Here is a 19717-nt window from a genome sequence, read left to right as displayed (position 1 = left end):
CGAATAAATAACACGTTAAATTTTTAACAAGTAAAAAATTTCGATGTCAATGTTTTCTGTGGTGTATTTTAAAGGAAACTTTTTACGTGTTTTGTCTTTGCCACTGTGTATACATTACTGGCACAAGATTAGGCGATTCTAATTTTACTATTATTTATATACTTAACCAAACCTTTTACTAAATAATGTTACATAATTCTGGTGGGAGATTATTTCTATAGCCAGTATATAATATCCATTAAACTTACTGTAATATGTTATTCCATTATTTATTTGTTGAATGTAACATAACTGCAGTAAGTTAACTTGAGATTTCTGTAAGGTTAATTTTGAGCAATTAAGAAGGTAAAATTTTTCTTACCTAATCGTGACAGCCATTCGTTCTTCTGGCCACACAGGTTTTCTCATGTTGGTTGTTTGGTATGTGATTTTTTGACTAACTAAAACAAGTTCATCAAAAAATTTCTCAGAAGATTCTAAAGTAGTTAAAGAACTTTGAAGGAATCCCTACATCTCATATCTGGACGTATCTTGTGAAACTGTCCTTTAATAGGTCGCTGACTTAATAGCGGATGCACCCATTGCTGCCTTTTTTTTTGTTTTTCGTTTAGCATGTGCATTAACGAACAAGGAGTGCAGAAAGGCGCGCTAACTCTATGTCGCCCGTGGCTCAGTCGCTGCGACAGCAAGTCGCCCTTAGTGCGCGAAGGTACTGCGCTCTCGTGATAGGGCAGTGACGCAGGACGGAGACTGCGACACGACAACGCATAGAGCACAGCACCTGTGTAAATGAGTTGTCAGCTGGGCCCGTGGGCCTGACGTCACGAGCAAGCAGGTGGCGCGGACAGCTCTCAGCAGGTCGACGTGTGCGCGAGAGAAGCGCAGTGGGAGGTGGTCCAGCCTCACAGAGGACCTCGTTGAGCTCGGGCGGGAATGCAGCGTGGAGGATCGTTGACACAGGCGGGAATAGTTGTCTCACATCACATCTGTACTTTTACAAAAGATTCCTTTGGAAACCAGTTGCCAAGGAATAGTTTGTAATAGGTACTACAAGTGACTATGGTTATTAGCATGTTTTTGTTAACTCGCTTTCTTGTATGTTTGCCCGGGTGGAAATTTGTAATTTATTTTAAACTAACTTCCCGATGAGTTAGCTACTTGAAATTTGGACCATAGCTCAGAAGTGGATGAAAATGCATGAAAATGTGAAAAAAGAAGAAAAACGAAAAGGAGGAGATAAAGATGAATAAAACGAAAAAGACAAAAACAAAAAATAGAGGACAAGACAGCAGAAATAAAAAAAAATGAAGAAGAAGAATTACGTTCACTATACGATTTAAATTTGTACCCGATACAATGCAGCTCTGGCTAGCTTTACTGTTGATTTTTTTTTTTTCGATTTGTTTGGCCGTTATTTCGCCGTGATCAGATCTACGATATTGGCATTCCATCTGTTCGTATCGACTTTGGTAAAGATGGAATTCATTTTATCAAGCCAAAATCAATACAGTTTTCAGCACTTCGAAACTATGGAACAGTCGAGCGAACACAACTTACACTAATACTATGCTGGGCCTGCACACTTCATAAAATGCAAGGATGTACAGTGGACCATGCTGTTGTATACCTCGGACCTGCATTATTTGCTAAAGGACAGGTATATGTTGCGTTAAGCCATGTCAGATCATTGGATGGATTGAGAATAGTGGAGCTCGATTGCTCGAAACTCACAGGCAAGACACCGTACAATGAAAATGCAATGAAGGAAATGGAACGTATGCGACAATTAAGACCTCAAGCATAATGAATAGAGTCATATATTTAAAATTTTGACAAACGAATTTGACATTGATTGTTCTTTATATTTGAATATAACTTTTATACAAAAATATTTTCGTTTGCTTCGTTATTTTATTTCTAAAATAATAATTGAATAGTTTGATGTATTATTGGTAAGTAGATATGGCATTTTTCTGTTTCAGATATAACCAGAAGAAAAAAAGACAAATAAGTCTGAAATTTATCACATGTCTCTGTAAAGACGTCATCAAAGTATTTAAAATCAATTCCAAAACTTAATTCACATAACCCTAAAAAGCAGAAAATAATAATAGCTAATAAAATAAAAACTTTTAATGTACAATGTCTTTATAACGGACTAAAAAGTATAAAATAATTTCTCTAATTCTTATGAAGGGTAAAACCATATACAGATTTCTAACTTTTTCTAAATTATCCTGAAAATTCATACTTGGCAACTTTTGATAGCTGTTAAAATACTTGTAAGATTGGAAACGAAAAACAAGGGGCACATAAAATACATAACTATAAAGAGTGTAGAAAGTAGCTATCAATAAAATAACTTAATTATCGGCTCACATTATTTGCAGTGCAATAAAATTGTTATTTGAGCTATTAATTCATTAATTATCTGCTGCATGCGCCCCATGTTTTTCGTTTCTAATCTTACAGGTATTTTAATAGCTATCAAAAGTTGCCAAGTATGAATTTTCAGGATAATTTAGAAAAAGTTAGAAATCTGTATATGGTTTTATCCTTCATGAGGATTAGAGAAATTATTTTATACTTTTTAGTCATTTATAAAAACATGGTACATGAATTTTTTTATTTTATTATTATTTTCTGCTTTATATTTTGCATATAAGACATACGTTTTTCGACATAATACCGAGTATTTGTTACGAAAATTTACACATAATTTAATATTTTAATCGATGTTTTATTTAAGCATAGTTTTTTTAACCATTGAAAAGATAATCTAATATTAAATAATTGGATTTGATTTTGCTTTATTATGCTTATTAATGTGTGCAGTTAAGACTAGAAAGCTATTCAGGGAACGGTTTACAAATAACCTTTTAACTATTGGACAACACAAAGCATAAATGCCCGGGTGATAATTGTAACCCGGTATTACTGAGAACACAATTTTGTAGTGATACAGATGTTTTCACGTAAATCTACAAATTTACTAATATCTGTAACTTTACATTAATATTTCTGTTCCGTTTATTAAAAAAATAACAGTGTATATATAACAAATGTTTCAATTTCGGTGGCAAATACGTTGAAAAATAACTGAACACTTAATGTGTATCTGTTGCAGTAAATTTTTCCATGAAATTAGTTGTTTTTTCCTGTTAAAGATCCCAGGGAAACTTAATTTGTGGACGTGCCTCGTATTATCTCCTTGTCAGGCTATTCGCAAAAAACTTTCTGAAGACAACAGATCGTTGATCGCTTAAACTGTTATTACCTAAGGTAGTCGGGTAGCGCGTTGCAGCTGGGCTGTATAACATCACAACAGAGCCAATGAAAGTTAAGTTAGGAGGTGCCACATACTGAAAAAAATAGGTTCCTGTTAGGATTACCTTAATTTAACTTAAATTTTATCCATAATATAACTCTATTAAACTGTCAGTATATGATTTTATCAATTCGATATCTGTTTACTAAATGATCTTAAAGAAATTGAAAGGAAATTTTATATTCCGATCCTAAAGTGAACTGAATGTTTAACAATTTTTAACTTACTGTCCTTATGTAGACTTTGTTGTGAAACTCTTTTGTTGCAGGGTATCTCTATAATCAATAAAGGTAAATAATCTCTGAAAACAACTTGATTACGTGCTCTAGGTTCATGCTAGAATTGAATTATAAGTTACTATTTAACATTGGTAAAACTTTTAAACAAACTCTTGATTTATTGATCCAGTTTAATTTATGGAAGAAAATTATCTGAGCAAAATGATTATTGAAGCTACCCTCTTCACGCGCTGTACGACTGTTCGGGCTTGCGGCTGACCGCCACGTGGCCTCGCGCCGACACCGCAGCCTTGGAGGACCGACACCGCACACTTCGATCCCGACAGTTGGGCACTAGGACTCTACAATCAGCCAACACAGAAATATTACCAGGTAAACTCTCTTTGGTTATAATAAACATTCCAGGAAGATGACGGCAGCAGAAGACATTGATTACACATTATGGGAAGATCCTAACATATTGGTCTACCGTCTGAGACTGCTACTGGCATCGATTAGTGGAGGAAACTATTCGCACCTCAACGAAGTAGCCACTATACTTCGTGAACTAAGAAATGCAGGCGATCTGCCATAATGACTTGTTTTACCGGTATAAGTATAAAATTTAAAACGATATATTCTATTTTGTATTTTAAAAAAATGAGTGTTTTATTTCTCGAAATCTGATTCTCCGACTGAGTTCTCTCGACTGTGTCTCCAGAGTGAGACCTTTTTGTCTAATGCGTGTCCATTGCATGTCCAGTGTGTGCATTGCATGTCCAGTGCGTGCATTGCGTGACCTGTGTGTGTACTTCATGTCCAGTGTGTGTACTTCATGTCCAGTGTGTGCACTTCGTGTCCAGTGTGTGTACTTCATGTCCAATGTGTCCATTGTGTGTCCATTGTGTGCATTGGATTCCAATGTGTGTCCAGTATGCATATTGTGTGTATATTGCGTGTCCTTTTCTTTTGATGAATGTGTGTTGTTTTGTTTAATGTGCATAGTCAAGACTGTAGTCAGGTCATGATTGGCCTTGTGGTTCGGAGATGCCGGGTTTATAGCCTGACATTGAACATGAGCTGTTTAAAATGTTCGCCGAGTATCATCGAAAAATACACTTGGTTCGGATTCACTGAGCCTTAATGAAGATTTTTTTTATTGTTTGTGTTGATGTCCTTTTAGTGGCATATGGCCTGGGTTCGACTCTTGTGTTAGATTACATGCACTACAAAAAAATTTTGGGGCGCAAATGTTAATTCGGTAGGCTCATTTTCTACTCTCGTTCCGTTTCTCGTAATTTGAAGCGATTCAAACAGGTACTTTTCATGTACCGGGTTATGATTTCAACCTTGTTTTCACGTTCTGTCATGATGGCCGGTGCGCCGCGTGTCTCGAGCCCTGCTGGACAGTCACCCGACACTTCTGGCTTGCGCGGGGTCGAAGTCTTTGTGCACGCAGCGACAGACGAGGCTCGTTCGGCCAGCGCCTGCTACTAGCCTTGAGAAGTTTTTTACATAACTTTGTAGTTATTATGCTTGAATTGAGGTACTTTGACTAGTCGTATGTGAATACTTTTATCTTCACATGTATTGAAGTTATTTTATACACGATGCAAAAATAAAATACAAAGTTGACGGGTGGGTATCGATCACATGGCCCTTACCGCATGAGTGACTGGCACTTGGTGTGTGCTAACTCCTTTCTCCTCTGTCCTGCTGTTTCATGTGATGAGTTAGTGTATCCGGGAGCTTATACTGTATAATATATAATTAATCAATTTTATTAACTCTGTACTTCCTGGTATCAAACCACAGACAAAAATCAATTGAATCATTCATTACATTAATGGGTGATTATTTGAAGATTTTTAAAATATTTCCGAATTTCTAGGACAGTAATTACGAATTTCCAACGTTATTATGATTGTGGATGTTTTTAGAACAGTTGAAGTGTAACTGGACCGTGTCTAGTCGGTACTGTATTGTTCCTTAGGGCTCCGCCTACTGTTTGGCTCTGCCGGTCCGCTCCGTCGAACCACGGAAGCCAGAAGGCAAGACGCTTGACGCGCGTGGAAGTTATTCCCTCCTCGTGCGCTGACGGTAGCGTGCGGCCCACAGGCGGCGTCTTTCCTGCCATTGTGCCCGGCTCGCCGGGACACCCCATGCCGCCATTGTTGCGTCCGGCTCGTGACGTCACGGGCGAGCCGCGGCAACACTGGGGGAGGACATCAGCGTTATTTGTAAAAAAAATATGTGTGAATGGCCGCCGTGCGTGTTTAAATTAAACTTCACTGTTGAGAGATATAAGAATGTGTAAGAATGTGTACAAGTGCGCAAGTATGCAAGTGCGTAAGTGTACAAGTATGTAACTACTCATGTATGTGAGTTATAATGCAAAAATGCCATTTATTTCTCCACTCCTGAGCCCTCCTCACGCCTCAAACATAGAGCGCCCCGAAATATTGGTTGCACTTTCCGTTTTTATTTATTAAACACGTGTTCGTGGGCGTTTTAAATTCAACCTTGGCGTTTACTCCAGTACATGCCTTACAACAAATGATGCTTTAGGTTCTGTTACCATAGGGGTCGTCCATTAATCACGTGATTTTTTTTAGCAAATTTTTAACCCCCCCTCCCCCTTAGTGATTTGTGGTGAGGTTTCAGACTACCCCCCCCCCCCCATTAAATCACGTGTATTTCGTGGTACAAAATATTTTTAAAATTTTCAGAATATTATCTTTAAATATAGGTATAATCTAATTTAATTCTGGAAAATTAAGCACAGTGATAAAAATGCCCAGACACACATTAAGGTTGCAGGTTTATTCTCACTGGCATAAAATAATAAAGGAAAGGCTTATATGTGATTTACGCATGTATTCGGCGCCAAAATCACAGTCTTACTGGCGACTGGCAAGCCGAGCCGGGTGGTTCATGTTGTGGCGGGCGGGGATATTGTTGCCTGGCTACGGCGAGTCAAGGTCACGCGTCGCTTTTCGCTTTAGTAGAAATCGCGCGAAAAAATAAATACAAGTGATAACTCTCTACACCCCCCTCCCCCCTTGTGATATTTCGTGATTTTTCCCGACACCCCCCCCCCCCTTTCGAACCTCACGTGATTAATGGACGATCCCATACAGGCATTACGAGTTTTAGTTTTCATTCTCCTTTTTGTATAATAGTCTAACAGTCAAATTAATGAGAACCTTCTTATTTAGCCTCGCTTAAGCTTCGCGGGTCGCCTAGCCCGCAGGCGAGCTGAGTTGCTCTCGCACTGGGAGGTGCAGCGTGTTGCGTCCTTTCAGGGGTGCGACGAAACACACCTGTACGTCGCGGTGAAATAGCGTGACGGGCTGGAGGAGAAAACTCGTTACAGATCAATCATACCATTTTTTTTTTCAGTTTATAAAATATACGATAGGTACGAAGCCTAGGTTCGCGAGTACAACTATCTTTTGATAGATATTTTTTTTTGCAACGGGCAGGTTTGTAGTTTATTTGCACTTTACAAATACCAGAGACAATAATGCTTGGACTGAAGTGAAAAAATAACCTACAGCTATGAGAAAACAACTTACATTTCCGAGAACATTACAGAAGATGGAGAGTTGAATGTTGGCAAGAAAAAGAGACGAAAGTGGCCAAGTGTTTTGCGGCCCCAGAGAAAACTTCCAGAAGAGTGGCCTTCGGGTGATTCCTGCGCCCTGAAGATATCGCCACTAAGAAGTTAAAAGGGAGATATTTAAACCGAAATACGCCATCTAAGTTTCAACAGTTTCTAGGCCATTACAATTTTTTATCCTTCAACATAGAAAATTTGGCCTCGTTGAAGCATAATTTAATAGAGTGGATGAAGTGTAAAGTGACTGGCTACTACGTATATGTAGTTTTCCCTGTGGAGTTATTGGGATCCTTATTTAATTCATTTTTGAGAATAATAATAATAATAATAATAATAATATCAATTAATAGTCTCAGAAAATATCTTGCAGTAAGCTCTCTGTCTTAACGTAAAATTAAAATGAAAGCCTAAAAGCTGTTAAAACAAATATGTCATTTTTTCTATATTGTTCCTTCGAAGAGGGTGGGAGAGAAAAAGAGAGAAAAAAGAAACATACTTACTTTATGCTTGTGATAGAAGAAACGCTTTGTGGCTTCACTTACATGGATTTTTGCCACAAAAAAAAATACGTACAGATTGTCCTGAAAATTTGTGATTGTGAATTTTAAATTCTTATAAAAATACTTGTAAGATTTAAAACGAAAAACGTAGGGCGCATGCAATAGATAATTGATGCTTGGATAGTTGACCTAAGTCACGAACAGTTTTATTGCACTGCAAATTATATGAACAATGGTGTGAGTTTTTGCAACGACAGCTATTTCCTTTACTCCATACTATTATCTATTACATACGGCTCATGTTTTTTTCGTTTTAAATCTTACCAGTATTTTCAAAGTTATTAAAAAATTCACAATCACAAATTTTACAGGACAATCTGTATGGGATTGTAAATCTGTATGGGGCTAGAAGAAATTATTTTATACTTTATAGTCAGTTTCAAAAAACGTGGAATACGGAAAAAAATATTTTATTTAAATAATTTTGTTAATCATGTGCTGTTAGTAATCCGTGCCCGATTTTCTCCAACATTGATTAAACGTAAGAAATACAAACTACTGTATATTAATTTGAAGCGGAATAAAAATATCTATAGTCTTTATCCTGATCACAATCAGTCATCGATATTATATTATTTCAAAGTTTGTTAAAGCATATTTGTTAGTTATCTTTTAAGATGGTAATTTAGGTTACGCATTGTTGATGGAAATTATAGCGCAAACTATATTGAGCAGGAAAACATTTTATAGCCAGTTTTGCATGTTATGTGTGTATATGTCGAAATGTGTTTTGATAGTAATTTTTATTGTATTATATCTGTTATTTTTTCAGATAGACCGACGAAACAGGGAAAAAAAGGTTACATGGGATTGGGAAAACTCAGGGAAATGAGCTGAGTAAGAGGCTTGCAGACTGTGTAAACCCCAAAGCCTCTCAAATCGCGAATTTCTGTGTCGTATTTTAGCTATCAAGTTACTTGCCAGAAACTCAGATGGCTGCCTGTAGCGTAGTTAGTTAGCTGACATAGAACTACAACCAACCTGTGAAGTTTCACAAATTTCACAGGTTTGTAAACCCTTTCCATGATTAGAAAACTTCGCGTTTTTTTACTAAATAACTAATTTCTGTTTCACATGTTATAATATAATCATAGTGAAAGCAATATTATTGATTATTTACATAATTACGTACAAAAAAAGAGAGCCAGTCTTTATTACTCGCCAGAGATATGTAACATCTTACCTAGATAACGAGCAAATACGCAAATCATACGAAACTCAGACAAGATGTAAAATTATTTAAAATAGTGTCAAGCTTATACATACATGCAATTAGTGTTTTCTGGGTGCAAAACACACATAGTTTCCACACCCGTCGCTACAATTCGCTGCCGGAGCAGCTACGCTGACTATTGAGTGATTTATTAGCAGACCGAAATGTTAAACTATATAATGAAATGGCTCAGACAAAAGCGAAAAAGACTTGAAAAATACTAAATCCCGGCTTTGGTCGTGATTTTCGACAAAGCATTTTATTAGAATACTGTTCATGTTAAAATTAATTAAACTGTTCATAATATAAAGTTTATCCTTGTCTTTGTGAATTTTTGTTCGCGTCATCCGCCACAGATGGCAGCTCCTTGGTTACACATTTCCGTTCGTGCGACCTCCGTTACATTTATGAAATTACTCTTAGCATTTGCCTTACGCTGAGAGCTAAGATTTTACAAATCAAAAACTTCAGCTGCGCTTGGGTGCAGAAGGGCCCTGCATTCCAGAAGGCCCTTGGCTGCGGCTCTACCGCTGGAACATCCGTAAGAAAGAAAAGCCAAAACAAATGTGAGATGTTTGAATTTGAAGGGTTGATTGCAGATGCAACAGTTAATTAAGTTAATTAAGTTGACCTTGAAAAAGTGGCTGAAGTTTGTCATCTAGATCTTCTTCCTCTTCGAGACCATAGCGATGTGCATTGCTGCAGGATGCTTCGCAAAGCTCACACATGTTACAGCAGTACAGCCCAGCCTTCTTGCACCTGCACAGTGCCCTTCTGTACCCTTTTTTGCACTTGCTTGTAACCAGTTTAAGGCGCTTGTTAGGTGCAGGGGGCTGGTTGGAAGTAATGGGCTATAGGCCTTTGCTTGTACGCCTCGAAAAAAAACTTATCCGCCCCCCCCCCCCCTCCTTTTCTCATCAAACTGGCTGGCCCACCCAGAGCTGCACTTGCATATAAACATGCATGACATGTAGGTGTGCTGCAGCTCTGGTCGGGGGAAGAGTGGCCATATTTGAAGTGGATTTATAAGCTGCAGACTTATAGCATTTGTACCGCAGCTCATCTAGCGGCCGTGGCTTGTTTCCAGCGTACCAGGAAAATATACACTTCTCACCATCTGTGAAGATGGTCTCGATATCAATGTCTCTGTAAGGTTTTTTGAAGGACACCAACGGTAGACTGTGGTCGGGGTTTTCGCCTTTCCGTGATTAAATAAGGTAGATGTAATATCTGAAGTGTTGTCGTTGATGATCTTAATCTAATAATGTTATGTTATCCTAGTTGTTTCACAATACCTAACCACATTTGGCTCCTAAAATCGCGATAATAAGTCACATAAATCCCCATCTAATGCAATGCATACAAACTGGATTATTTTTAATTGGTAGCTATTAATACCGCAAATACACGAATATTAATGTCCAATTAACTAGTGCCTTTAAATAATCAACTGCTACATTCAAACACACATGGGCACACAAAAATTACATAACATAAATTTTACCGAGTTCTCCCGATACCTTAACACTTGAGGCGCTACACATTATTTCATAGTTATGTATTTTAAGTAATAATTTAAAATACATTAGGCGTGTACAAAATAACGATCTTTAGATGAACGCGATTAAAAATAATAAATGATTCCAATCTGACTTTGTAACATTTGTTCATTCACACCTTTATATAAAAACATTTGTAAAAGTTTTACTCTACACTAAAATGTTATACGAGTCATAAAAAGCACATGAGAAAGTAAAATTACAGTTTGTATACAAGTCAAATTATTAAAAACATAATTATAATTTAGCTCTGAATGTGACTGACATTAGGATGTTTGTACAGACGAATCGTTTGTGTTCAATAAGTGCAGTAGGCTCCACTTCCTCGAGGACGATCACCTGGCGTGTGCACAAGAGAATGAGTTGGAGACTTCGGGGGTTCTACCCACACATCTTTCCTTAATTTGGACTACTTATTGTAGAAATATAATAATACCTTAATATCTAAATGCTTATAATATTATACAATAATATTATAATATGATATATTATAATGTAAATATTTTTATATATGATGACTATAATAGAACATATTAAGCTGTGCAAAAGAAAGGTCTACATTTTTAGAGATATTTTCAAGTCATGGAAAGGGTTTAGGTTAAATCATCCCAAAAACTAATTTCCTCTTTTTTTGCTATAATTCAAATTATGAGTCAATTGTTGGATCTACAGACTAGAATTAAATTTATATAGAATTGCTACAACTTAACTTCTGACAATTTTCGTCGTAGGATCAGTATGTTCCCCAATATATGACTTAAATTTTGACTCAAACTTAATATTTCACTTTTGGGAAAAAATGACCAATGTTTGAAGTGCTGTATCTCGAGAACTGCGGGACGTACAGAGCTGCTCTTGAGCTCAGATTGTGGCACATTTAGTCGTTTTTAAAACCGGTAAGAATGAGTTTTTCGCTACCACATATATTGTTGAAATTATAAGTGAAAAACAAAAATAAAGTGCTGTTTTTTGCGAACATCTCTAAACGCACCAGGAAATGTTGGATAACTCCATATTCGGATATAGCACCCCAGAAAACATAAGGAATGATAGTAAAACCGACTACTGGATTTTTTGCAACGAGAGGCCTTTTTTGACACCGTTTGCCTGGATTATTATTGTATGACACAATACCGTCAGATTTTAATCGCTAAAAACTACGAAACTAATAATGCGTCAAAAATGGTTGATCCTATAACGGATAGCTCATGTATGTACGTGTTTGTCGCGCAGTATTTTTTTTTGCATGTGACGTCATCGTACCAGTGTAGACGCATGCGCGTTATTGTTACGAATTAGCTTTGTGTGAAGTTATGACTCGGCGTAGGTGGAAACGTGTGTAGCTGGGCTACTGTGAGAGCTTGCGGGGCACTTCAATGGAGCCAAATATTCACCAGGATATAAGTGAAAATCGGTAATAAATTGAAAATTACAAAATAATTAAAGATGCCGTCTCATATGATTCGTAAATATGTTCGAAATTATTGAAAACGCAAGTCAGGGGATAGCTCGCGTCGAAAGGAATCCAAAAAGTCCTAAAAAGGTAAGAGCCGAGCGAATGCGAGAGCTAAGGCAGCATCGAAAAGGAAATAAATAAAACGGCGCAAAGCGATTACGTAGCTAGCCCGTCGGACATACAGCGGCCAGCGACAGTACAAAAGACTACGGATCATGTGCAGGCGTCGTTGGAAGGCAATACAGAAAACAGTGATAAAATACAAAACACTTGTTATGATTTTATCACGACGTTTTCACAAAATACCCGAACTGCTCCTTTTTTTTTAAATTTCAACTATAATAACATTTCATTAATGACGTGACGTTTTTAGTTGAGCCTCAAACATATGAGGTTCCTTATCAACATGCTTTATGGCCAGATGAAACATGTTATTTGGGATATTCCAGGCACGAGGCTGTTGATGGGGAGGGATGTTTTGCATGTTTATCGAGCGATTCACAGGAGGGGGGGGGGAGACCCGTCAGTAGGAGGGGGAAGATGCGGACTTGGTCGTCGTCACGACCCAACGACCTGAGGCGACTTCGGAGGGCGCTCCTTATCCCGTCCACAAAGGGTCCCGGGTTCCTCTTGCCCCCACAGGCCCCCGAGGAATGCAATATCCCCACCGAGTTTAAAGGCGGAACCTCTTGGCTCATCCACAGAGAAAAAAAAAACTTGTAACTTTGTACAAACTTTGCTATGGTTATTTTTTCATGCGTGCAGCTGGGAATCTAACTCAGAACACCTGGTTCAAGATCTCTAACCTCTGAACCAACTCGTCGGACTAATCTTATATCTATCTTCTATCTGTCTATGTTAATAAAATGAGAGTTTGTCTGTGGTTCGCGTAGCGCCATTGAATATATATAACTTATAGAAGTCGCGAGGGGATAGGATTTATTATTCCAATTTTCGGATCCAAAACTGTGGTAGTTGTTAGCTCCGCCGCTAGACAGCTCTTCTTTCCACAAGAGGGTGCTCGTAGTTACCAGCTTCCACGCCAGAGCGCTGTGGCGTCGCTTTTTTCAAGGTCATGCGCGTAATTCTCTGTCTCACTCTATCGAGAGGCGGTGCCTTTTGTTGAAATCCGAGCGCTTAGATACGGGCGGGAGCAACTGAATTGGAGGAGTACGGCCACCGAAATAAAAGTGCGGTTAAAAGATGCCAACATCAAAATTTAAGTTTTAATTATAAGAAAACTACAGAAATTTCTTAAACGTAATAACGTAAAAAAAAAAAATAGTGACATTCGTAGTTCAGAATTTATAAAATGTTGTGTTAACGGAGTGGCGCATTGAGTAAAATGGCAAAACATAATTTGGAATAATTCTTGACAACGTTGAATGATTTTGGTAGCTATGAAACAACTATGGCTGCGATGACTGTTCAAACGCGTGCACGTAATGTTATTAGTAACTGAAACTAATGGTATGATGTCATACTTTGTGGCTATGCAGTTTATATTTTCTTTTAACATAAGATGAAGCATTTTTACATAATGTTTTGGTTGTTTCGTAATTCAAAATAAATAATCTTAAACGTTATATGGTGAATATTCCCAGTAAGGAATGACCACTAAAAAAATCAATTTTGCCAACATAGATCTGAAAAGTTAACGATTTACTATGTTAAGTTGCTTATAAATAACTCACATTTCCCGGATCTCCAAAGAAAATAAGAGTTTTTGTTATAGCATTGAGTTGCCACTCTTTATATTCCTTGCTTTGAGGTTAGATACACAAGTTATGCTCGTAAAAACGATGCGCAAGTATTTTGAATACAAATATATTTTATTTTAATAACCGAAAGGTAAATATTATTTCCATGAAATATAATACAATTATTTAAACATAGACAACATATAAGAGCTATTTTTATTTATTATTCCATCTGGCGTGATAAATATTATATTTTAAAAACAGTTTGTGGATTTTTAATATAAAATAAATATTTATTAATGACATCAATTTAAGTTGTTCAAAAAAATTCACTTTGGTATGAATTCAACCAAATTCATGTTATTCAGGGCAGAAAATTATAAACTACCAAAAAAGATTATCCACATTGCTGTTTTGTGTAAATCTGTGCACGGACTTAGTAAGTGATATATTTATAATTCCTCATTTTAGCAACCCATTTTAACACAAGAGAAAAAGGATTTTATACTAAAAATTATTATGTTAAACCATTAATTAGCAGGAAACATGTATGAATAATCTATTTAAATTTGCATTTGAACAGTGAATACTATTTTGCAATAATAAATATATTTTATCATCGTATATTACGGATGAAAAGTTTGTATTTCCATCTAATCAGAAGAATTATGACACAGTTAATTAAATTGCTTTACAAGTTTTTACTCACATGAAAATCATTAAAAATTGGTTGGGAAGTTATATAAATATACAAAAACAAATCATTATACATACAATTTTATTATCTTAGTGGATTTAAATTAATGGTGTCCCAGTGACTACTGCGAAGAAAAAAATCTTGCGAAAGGTTTCCTCGTAATTGAAATTCGTCAAAAAAAATCTATCTCTCATTTTTGGTGACATTTCTGACAAGTGGTACGATGAAATTTGAGACTGGCAAATGAATTTTGTGAAGCAATAAACAAAATATCACATTCGTTAACTACAAATGTATAGTTGTTTTTATTTTATAGTAAAAGTATATCTAATAACCCGTGGCTTTGCTCACGTAATTTCCGGGTATTGCTGATATTCTACCATTTTAAGAAAAGTATGTATTAAATTCCAAAGATTTTTGAAGAATTATACACAAAGAACTGTCAAGTATAGAACATATTTAATAAATAAAAATATTTTTACGACTTATTTTTAATTGGTTTAGCGTAAGCCTATTTTAACTTTTATTTAAAATGAAGTACCTACCTTATTTTGTATCTCCCGGTTTAGTGACTTTGAGAATATATTTTTCCTTGATGAAATCTTAACTCTTTTCCATCTGACGAAGAAGCCAATTAAAATATAAACTAAGACTCGCGCACTTATTGTATGTTAAGACTGCCATCGTTTTAAATTACTGTAATTTTTTTAGTTATAGTCATGCTTAGGATAATAACATAATATGCCTTATTACGCATATATTTCAGTATTCATGAAACCAATGCATTTTTATTTGAAATGTAGAGCGGTTACCAAATTTTTTTATCTCGCATATTGATTTTTTGGTATGGCTAGTATTACTTAAACTAAATTTTTACTGATGTACTCTTTTCCCTTTTCTATGTGATTTAGAAAATATAGCAATATACGTAAACCAATTAAACCAAAATCCTGAATTTTATTAACGAAAAAAGTTAAATACAAAAAAATTTAATATGCGTATTTTATTATTGAATTTATATATATCTTGCCAATACTGATTTAGTGGGTTCCATTTGTTTTATTTTTTAAAATAATATCTACCCCTTTTACTACTAATAGATAACGTTGAATAAAAGAAGGTTGTTTAAGGTACGTTGATTTTCCTTGCCAATATCTAAAAGTAAATTTGTACAAACGCGAAATATAGTTTAAATAAGTATTTTACTTTTAAAATAAAACCATATTTTGAACGGAACACTGACTATTGGCCCAATACATAGTTTTAATAGCTAATTTTCACTTCACTCGGGTACAGAATCCCATCATTCAGTGATTTCCGTGGCAAGCTTCTTTTGTGATTTCATCATTCTCAAAGCGACGGTAAGGGAAGCTCCTCTTCAAGGTCGCCTAACGATGCTGATAAGACCTGCAGGGTAATTTGAATCGTTGGTCTTGGATTTTCGGAGGGTGACTGGGGGGGGGGGGTGAAGGATGATGCCACAAGTTCTGCCAAATACCACCAGGGGCGTATACGGCCGATACCCAGCGATGAAAGCGATCGCAGCGGCGGAGCTTGGAACTACAACAATTCTTCTGAGAAACCGGACAGAAAATTTAACCTGGGCTCGCGACTTCTATACATTATATATATTCAATGGTAGCGCGGAGTCCGTGAGACCCGTAGTCGTGACATTTGATATGCGGAGGCTCCAAAAAAAGGGGAAGTGTGGAGTCAGTTTTCACCCCGAAGAGATTTTTTCAAAATCAGATTTTTTTTTAAATTTAATTTTCTTGACGATTTAAATAATAATCTCAGTGTGTGTATGTATGTGTTTATGTGTATATATATATGTATATATATATGTATATGTATATGTATGTATATATATATATATATATATATATATATATATATATATATATAGGGCCGGCGCGTCCATATAGGCGAACTAGGCAACCGTCTAGGGCGCCAAGTAGCTGGGGGCGGCGCAGCACGACACATAACAGCTTATATAATATGTTTAACGATTATTGAAACTAGATGAAAATGGATTTTTGTACAGTTTGGAATGTTTTTATGATATAAGTAATTAAAGTCCACGGTGACCTGTTTATGATTTGTAATAAGTAAAACAGTTAAAAAAAAACACAAGCCTGCTTACATTTGATTGTTGACAAAATCTTAGGCTTACGTGATGTATTTTGAGGCAAGGAAATTTTTTTTGGGTGTCCGGCGAAACGGGGGGGGGGGGGTGGGGGGGTGGCAATTAAGGTTTTCCGCCTAGGGCACCAATTTACCTTGCACCGGCCCTGTGTGTGTGTGTATATATATATATATACACACATACACACACCTACACACACACACTCCTACACATGCTCAACGGTTTACTTAAACGAGGCTCAACTATAACTACACAAAATCTGCGCACTGTTTCGTACGAACTCCTGGGGAAAACGGAACCTGTTTCGTCACTGAGAATTTGAGACTAGTGGCTTTGATCTTGGTTCTTAACCACGAACTTAATCACCACCCCAACGCAAGGGCTTAGAGTTTTAGAATACTTTTTTTTTTCTAACCAAAGGAGGGATGTTTTGCGGGGCGGAAATTATTTCGTGCTCCGTTAAACATTTTTTTCTCCCCTCCTTTTGTCTGAAGATCCGTAGGTTCCTGCTTGGATATTCTTTTTCCGACGACGCCCGTTTCCCGAACCGTGCTGACGATTATCTCCATACTTTGCATGTTGTCAGCTTCTCCTAGCTTTGCTCCCCTCTTTGCATCTCTCTCTCTCTCTCTCTCTCTCTCTCTTCATCTCGTCTAGAGAGGCCTCGGTGTGGAAATTCTTTATATGTATGTATGGTGTGTGTGTACATAATATCCCTTACGGTTTTGTAGCTCAGAACTTCTGTTTGTTTTTTTCAACGGCTTGTGCTTTGCTGTGTTTTACATTTTTAATTTATCTGTCGGTTGAAAATATAAACTTTAGTTTTAGGGTTGTTTGCATGGTGTAGAATTTTCTAGCTTATAAAAACAAAGTGTGAGTCCTCCAACTTTAGTTTGAAACAGAATAGTTTCTCTTGTAATGAAGTAGACTTGTAGAGAGGTGTGCTTGTAACTGGTGGATGTGAGTTCGTACCCTCTTGGTGTACCTAAGTGTTTTTGCGAGCCCAAAACTTTATTCAGGCTTTTCGAATTTCTGTAACCAAAACCACGTTCATTTTTTTTTCTTAGAAAAGGAGGAAAGGCTGACTACTCTGGTTTTCAGCATTTAAGTTTTCTAAATTAGTGTTTAGACCAGTAGAAAAATCGTAAAAGGTATGTTCTTAACATTTGTAAACCCTTCCGCATGTGTTATTATTCCTGACCCCTTACTGTATTGGTCCGAGTAAACCACCTGAGTAAACTCGGGAAGGAAGGGGGTGGGGAAAGAGAGGGGTTAGGTAGGGGGCAGGTCAAGATCTTATTGGGCGGGATTCTGGATCTCTGGATCTCTAGATCTTCGTGCTTATCGGTTAAGTATTGCTTTAGCCTTGGGAGTCATAATATGTACTACTGCATGCCTGTACGGTTTCTTAAACACTCCATTTATTGTACATATTTGACACGGATCTGCACTTACAGCTTCGGTCGCTGGATGCTCATGCCCTATCTAGCTTTGACCAGGAGACCTTCGGAGTTCGCGACCCAATTGCAGCAAATCTCACTAATCGGGTATGGAACCCACTGTACTTGTAATAGGCTATACGACTCTCTACCATGTGTGATGGGAAAGATAGATTTAAAACAATTTCTTGTATGTACTGCAGTGATAGTTTGCACTGTATGACAACGCAGTATAAACTAACAATGTCGTACGCCCAAAGAATAGTTTTAATTCAATTCTAAACCTATTTAACAGGGGTGTATTCCACACAACCCAAGACACTCCGCTCATCCCCGTGTTTTTGCTAGTGATTTTAAATAAATTCATAATTTGTAAATTTATAATCAATTTTTTATGCTATTATTTAGTGATTTTGAGAAACTTAGAGACCATTTTATATGTCTATTCCTAGCATGACCTATCAACATGTAATCTTGGAATTTACAGTTTAAAATTAATTTTTCGTATGTAAAAGTTTTGGTAATTTTTTTTTAATCAGACTTAAATCATTATAAATTTAGTTTCCTTATAATTACGAAGATATGATTGTTTTTTTTAAGGGTTTCGGTAAAATTTACGAATAACTCTATTAAGGATTTTACTACAAAATTTACATACAAAAAGTTAATTGAAAATTTCATACCACACATTTCATGCTCTCAATTCATTCTAGGATTGAAAAATAAATAAGTCTTTTAGTTTATGAAACCCATTAAATAAACTGTTATTATTAATTTTTAAAACCTTTTTATGAATATTAAACTATAGTCATGTAAATTTATTAAAAGTCATTAGCAAAAACACGACATTATAGAAGCAAAACAATTTAGGAAACCAATCGATATAAAATTCGTGTCTGCAGGAACCGTAACTATAAGTAAAAGCATTCAGTTGTCAATAAGATAAAAAGTCCTCGGTTGGTCTTTAAATATGGTTCTAACACTACAACCCGTTGTTCTGTCAAGAATGATATCCCATTTTTTATGGATGAAGCGCATCAAAATATGCAAATTCCGAAGACGTCAGAGTCTGCCAGTGCGACGAAGCGTGCTGCAGAACGAACATCGGCAACTTTGGAAAAAAAATGTCCTTGACATCAAAATGTATCCGGAAGACAGGCTTGCCCAGTCGCAAAAACCGCAGACATGAAATAAACAGCATTACCAATGTCGAGGGAGGTCAGATCAACACAGCGTGAAGTGGGTCGTTTGCAGAAGCCGAGGCCTTTTTTTTAAAATTAGGTAAGGCAAAGAACCTGACCTTGAGATCAGCTCCTCCAACAGAATTAATCTACAGATATAATTTTTGTTGTTACATACTTCTTCATTAAAATTGATTAATCAAGTCCTCGCATACCACAAATTCTTAAGTAATCAGTAGATTTGAATATCAAGGAAAAAAGTTCCAATAAAAGGGGGTGTCTGTAAAGTCGGTTTACGGACGATAATTTTACGTGATAACGTCATAAGAAAACATTGATGAAAAATTGCATACTTTTTAATTTTCAAATATTATTTACAGTTTTTGCAAATTTAATTAAAATAATTTTTTTAAATATAATCACGAACAATTAGTTAAAAAGCCCGCCTTAACATGTTTGATATTATAGAAGATTTTCTCGCACGGTGGTTGGCCGGTTCTTGCACGCTCGGCTCAGGCGGAACGTGACAATGAGTCATGCTTTTTCGTGCGTGCAGACGACATTCATCGATTTATAAGACGTTATCGCGTCAAAAATA

General features: G+C 36.4%; 1 protein-coding gene across 1 annotated transcript in view; it reads left to right on the top strand.

The window, feature by feature from the left end:
• Window positions 1-19717, top strand: part of LOC134540863 (alpha-1,3-mannosyl-glycoprotein 4-beta-N-acetylglucosaminyltransferase B) — a 577977-nt gene that overhangs the window by 97196 nt on the left and 461064 nt on the right. The gene's annotated exons all lie outside the window — the stretch shown is intronic.

This window comes from Bacillus rossius, chromosome 1 (genome assembly GCF_032445375.1).
Source record: "Bacillus rossius redtenbacheri isolate Brsri chromosome 1, Brsri_v3, whole genome shotgun sequence".
NCBI classification, from domain to species: domain Eukaryota; kingdom Metazoa; phylum Arthropoda; class Insecta; order Phasmatodea; family Bacillidae; genus Bacillus; species Bacillus rossius.
Note: the sequence above shows the minus strand (reverse complement) of the source record. Positions and strands in the feature narration are given on the sequence as shown.